The sequence below is a fragment of the Manis javanica genome, chromosome 7, assembly GCF_040802235.1.
Source record: "Manis javanica isolate MJ-LG chromosome 7, MJ_LKY, whole genome shotgun sequence".
Classification (NCBI taxonomy): domain Eukaryota; kingdom Metazoa; phylum Chordata; class Mammalia; order Pholidota; family Manidae; genus Manis; species Manis javanica.
In genome coordinates this window covers 87309326-87314741 of record NC_133162.1, presented here as the reverse complement: position 1 = coordinate 87314741, position 5416 = coordinate 87309326, and the positions used below count along the sequence as shown (strand labels likewise).

Below are 5416 nucleotides of genomic sequence, written 5' to 3'. Positions count from 1 at the left end.
CTGAGAGCCCAGTATCATGAACCCAGAGGGCTGTGGACCATCTGTCTGCATGCTTGTCTGCAAGTAGTAAATTGCATTTGGTAAATTTCCACATGGTTAATCCTGCCAATCAGCCCCTGGCTGCCTTGGAGCAGAAGCCCAGGAAAGGAACTATTGCTCACAGAATCATAGGCTATCTAACAGTAGAAAAATCTAAAATGATGATCTAGTCCAACAGATAGAGAGACTGAGTTTAAAAATGTGACATGAGAGTCTTACTAGGGGGATCTTAAAAAAACAAAAGAGAAGAGAAAGAAAACCTTTTTGTCCTCCTCTAAACACAGGGGGTAGCAAAGGGAAAAAAATCAATCAATCAAAGTCACCTGGAACAGAACCCATCAGTAAGGAAAGACATGCTATTTTCAGGTTTCTAAAAGGATATTAGTAACAGTCAGGGGGGAAAACCCACATCAAAACTGCACTGAGCAGAGGCCTTTTGTAAGCAGATAAAGGTGTGTTTTGCTGCCTCTTGGTCTTGAGCCTTTTCACTCGCCTTTGTCCAGCTGGGTTGGAGATTCAGGTCTTGGGGGTGTGATTGTATATTTGTTCCAACTGATACTGGAGTTGTTTGCTTTGAACAATGTGACTTTGTTCCTTTGTTGAATGTGGCCAGCAGCAGAGCTGTTGCTTAGGAAAGGAACACATCAGGAACTTGATGAAAGTGAAAAGTAGTTTTGTACGCTGTATTTTGGACAAGTGCTGTTGGTGTCTTGGCATCACGGTGAGATGGAGCTCCAGCTATCCTGGCAGCAGGGAGGGAGATGCCTTGAATGAGTCCCTTTCCAATGTCACCCTGAGGCACGTGCACCGATCCAGGACTATTTCCAAGTTAGGTGCTCAGAACAATTTAGCAGAAGCCAGGAAAAAGAGCCTCATATTATTTGAAAACCATTTACAATTTGCTTGCCCCAGAAGAAGGCATCCATTAGCTGCCTTCTGAAGGGCAAATAGGCCCACAAGCTGAGAGCCCTGGCTGCTGCCAGCCACAACTGTAGCAAGTACACCCACTGTGTGCAGGCACTGTACTAAACACTGCTGAACACTGTCTGTGCATTCCCTAGTTAAAGCATCCCATTAGCAGCCGGCCTCACTGGGCAGGTTCAGGGGTGTGCTGGAGCCAGTCCATGAGGCCCTCATGTACATCTCTTCCCAAGTCTGCATTAAGGGACACCAAGGGTGCTAGGTTGAAATTGGCCTGATGGAAGTATTTACACCATGGAAATCGGCAAATGCTATAAAATCAGATGTCTCTTTTTGTTTGATTGGTTTTCCAAGAACAAGTTGTTCAACATTTACCAGCACACCACTGGACAGGTATAAGAATATCCTGAGTATTCCCCCTTGTCAGACAGACCATACAGGCTTCAGATCCAAGTCATCCAAAGACAAAGCCTTCTGCTGAGAACTCTTGCACTGTGCATTTGGACACCAATCGGAAGAGGCTAGGGAAGCTGATGGGGAGGAGTAGGACAGGAATGTTTGCAGTAAAATTCTCAGAAAGAGTGAGGGGAAGTTATTCCATTGGATAGCTCGCCTGCCACAGGTGTGCAGGACTCAAAACAACAGGATTTTACCCAGAGACTTCCCAGCAGCCTCCAGAGCTACTGGGCAAGACACCTTCCTGAACAAGGGTCCCGGAGGGCGCCGGGAGGCTGCCCTGAGAGTACTGGAGGTGGGGCAGGGCAGGGCAGGAAGCCCTGGATTCCTGGTGAGCAGGCACCCTGAGGCTGCTTGAAGGCCCCCTGAGCGCTAGGACGCTGTGCTCAGGAGCCCCAGGACAAGGGGGCATGGCTGGCTTCGCACACCCCTCCCTAAACTTCCCTGGAGTCCACCTTCCTCACTCTGGCTTCTCCCTTTCCTCTTTGGGACAAGAAATCCATATATATTCCATCCCAATACCCCTCGAAGTGCTCTGGCCACTCCTGAGGTCAGCAAGCTCCCCGAAGTGAGGAGGGTAGGGCCCGTGTCAACAGGGACCACCCCCTGGTCTGCAAGCCTCTGATCTTTGTGACTGGACGGGGGTAGGGATGGGGGCGGGACCACACAGGCCGTCAGAAGACTTACGTGGGTGTGACTTCCGGTCATCCGGTCATCCGGGTGGGCATGTGGCGTCTGTGGGGAGTAGGGAGTGGCGCTGGGGGAAATGAGGGACATTAGGAGAAGCCACGTGTTCTGTGGGGAAGAGAGGGGATGGAAAGATGAGTGGGAATTTTTCAGCTTAGCTGGTCAGTTGAGAAGGAGAAGCCACCTTCCCCACCGGCCTGTGTGCTCCAGCTCCTTCCTCCTGCTGCAGACAGGACCCCTGCTCTCCCTTCCATCCAGGCCATAGCTCGAGGATGCGTGTGGGCTGCTGAAGCTGCCAGGCAAGTTTCTGTTGCCTTTCTGCCACAGAGACCCCAAATCAGCTGAGGGGCCACCTTGGGCATCCACACACGTATATTTGATATTTACTTTCCACTCAAAGCTGGGCTCTAGAAAATCCAAATTTGGGTCACAGAGAGAAATCACTACATCTCAATAAAGCCTGTGACAGATATAAAATGCTATGGAAACCCTGTTAAGCACCAGCTTTCCCCTACTTGTATAAATCAGAAGTTACAGGTGCCATTATAAATTGCCTCTTCTTGTGCATCAATAAACTTTACAAGATAATGGAGATGGAGCAGTGATGGTGCTGGAGTTTTTTCTCCACCCTTCTTAACTTTCTCAATCTTTCCTGGCTTTGTGGGATTGCTGCCTAGCAGAGTAGTAAATGATGTATGAAATGAAGTATTGCTTCCCCCCAGCCAAGCAATGGCTTTACCATCATTGCTCCAATATTTATTTGGAGTCCTGTTTGGGTTGGCTACAGTCAGAATAGACCATCGGTGTTAAAAAAAAAAAAAAGACCAAGAAAGAAGGTGGGGAAGGAGAAAAGCAAGACAGATTTGTATAAGAAAAATAGTCTGGGTCTATAATACCAAAATATTGAGTTGGCTGACCTTTCTCTAATGTTTCAGGATTGTCCAAGCACAGAGGAGACACCCTCTCACCACCTGTCTGCACCCTCTTCCATGGGCTTGCCTCTCCCATCTTGGCCATGGTAGTGTCATCAGATGGCTTACTGCATTTGGGTCACAGAGGTGTAGACCTGGTTGTGTTCACTGTTTAGCAAAATACCACAAAAAAGTCTAATTATCTGTCAAGATACAGGAAAGGTGCCATTTTTTGTATGGGGTTTTCCCCATTGGTAGTTAGCCCGTGGTGGTTTCAGCTGTTTGGATCTTCCTGTGGTTGTTGTCTGTGGCCACATAATAAGCCTCTTGTTTGTCCATTCCTTAATTATCAAAATACAAAATTTAGCCCATTTTTGTGTCAGTATATAGTGCCATCTCTTTCCTCATTATTATTGGAAAGATTCTTAGACCTACAGTCTGACTTCAGATCCCAGCTTTGCTTCTTATTACTTGTGTCACCTGAAAACATTTACTTCACTCCCTTGGGCCTGAATTTCTCATCTGTGAGAAGCATATTGTAGCATATAATATGTTTGCAAAAGATACTTATATTGTGTATTAATGCAGATATGTGTGCCCTCTGCCTCACCATCCCATGCAGACTGTGAGTTTCATGAAGTCAAGAATCATTTTGCGTATTTCTTGCATCAGTTGTAGAATCAAGCACAACACTAGACGTTTGTTAATGGACTAGCCATTTCTCCAGCTTGGAAATAGTGAAAACTATTTCCAAACCTTTCTGTCAGTTTGGATTTTAGCTAATACATTCTTATAAGCCAAACAATTACTAGAGTTACTAGAAGCAACACAAAATATTCTCCCAAGTTCAATAAGCAAAAGCTCCATGTACCAAAAGAGGCCACACATTCATTTTTCTGTGTGATCAATTTGGGGCAGATGTGGTATCACTTTTCTTACAAAACAAGCAGTGATTTTGTGTTCCATATAATGGATGTATTCTATTTCTACATTTTGAATCGACATGGGTTTTACCTGAGTTTACTAATAATAGCTATATTTATTGAATGCCTACTATGCAGTAGTGTGCTGATAAATAGGCTTTCAGGGGGGAAAAAAAAGCTCTGGTTTGTAGCATTTGCTGATTTCCACAGGGGAAATGCTCTTACTATGGCCAGTTTCAAGCTACCAACATCACTGAACACACAATCAGCCTTCATCTGCCAGTATGGGCACCTCTCCAGCCAGGCCCCCTAATACGACTGGTGCTAGGCAGGTAGTAGTAGTGTAAATTTCACAACAACCCTACAAGGAAAATATTATTATTATCATCATACCACTGATGAGGAAACAGGCTTGGAATATTCTTTGCCCAAAATTGCATAGCTAGTAAGAGGTGACTTAGGGTTTAACCCATGGTCTACATGACTCCCAAACCCACTGTCTTTCCAGGACATCACATTTCCTTGCCATTCCACTATGTCTAAATGGGTGAAGGTGTAGCCGCTAGTCACAGATTCTGGCAAGACAGGGTGAGCAGGACTATGTCCAGACAAAGACTGTGCAAGAACTCCAAACCCAACCTTGCGAGACATGAGCTTTCTCACAGTCTGAAAGAAGGATGGCTTTGGTGCCATTTGGCACCATGGACAGTCATTAGCTTGTTTAGTCTGGCACGTTTCCAGGTGATGAAATCAATCCAGCCACGTGGTACCTGCTAAGCGTCCAGCAGCTCCAGGGGTGGTCAGTGTGTCTGGCCTCCTCACAGAAGGGGTGAGAAGGGATACAATGGCTTCTGCCCTTGCAACAGCTGCTGGCCAGCAAAGTGGGTTGGCTTTTAGCAATCCCGCGTGTAACCAGAAATGGCATTTTCAGCACATCCCAAAGGTTTCAAATAGTCCTGCAGGTGAGGGTCCTTTGTTCTGGTAGCTCCAGGTCTGCGGACTTCTCCCTGTCCTTCAAGCTGAGGACAGTGGTGCTCATCTCTTTATGACTCTGGGGGATTGATGAGTTATTGTCTGTGACAGCTACAGAACCCTCAGAGGATAGGAGGCACACAGCACATAGAGGTTTCAGTTTTCCTCCTGTGACTTGGTTTTCTGGAGGTCACACCTTGCTATTGTAAGACCCCAGTATAACCAAAACAAACAAAATAATTTCCTTCCACACTCGTTGCCTTTTTAAAGGCCCTGTGTTATGAAATAACCATAATGACAAAAATAATAATACCTTGTGCTTAGGTAACACCTCTCTTCTGAGGAGCTCAGTGGACTTTACAGACACAAGAAAAGTTGTCAGTACAGTTTATAAGGAAGAACTGACTCATGTTTTAAGAAGTTTCGCTGTAGGGGATAATGGTTCTATTATTTTCTCAAATCGACTGGCAAACACAGTATCTATTTCTGGTCTAAACAGAGAATAAA

The 5416-nt window shown here is 45.8% G+C and overlaps 1 long non-coding RNA gene across 1 annotated transcript; it reads right to left on the bottom strand.

Annotated features, from left to right (window-relative positions):
* Positions 1 to 586: 586 nt before the first annotated feature.
* On the bottom strand, positions 587 to 3345 carry LOC140850599 (uncharacterized). The gene is made up of 3 exons (XR_012133540.1): positions 3021 to 3345; positions 2104 to 2211; positions 587 to 782 (listed from the first exon to the last, which is right to left on the bottom strand). It is a non-coding gene; the product is annotated as an uncharacterized lncRNA (long non-coding RNA).
* Positions 3346 to 5416: the final 2071 nt, after the last annotated feature.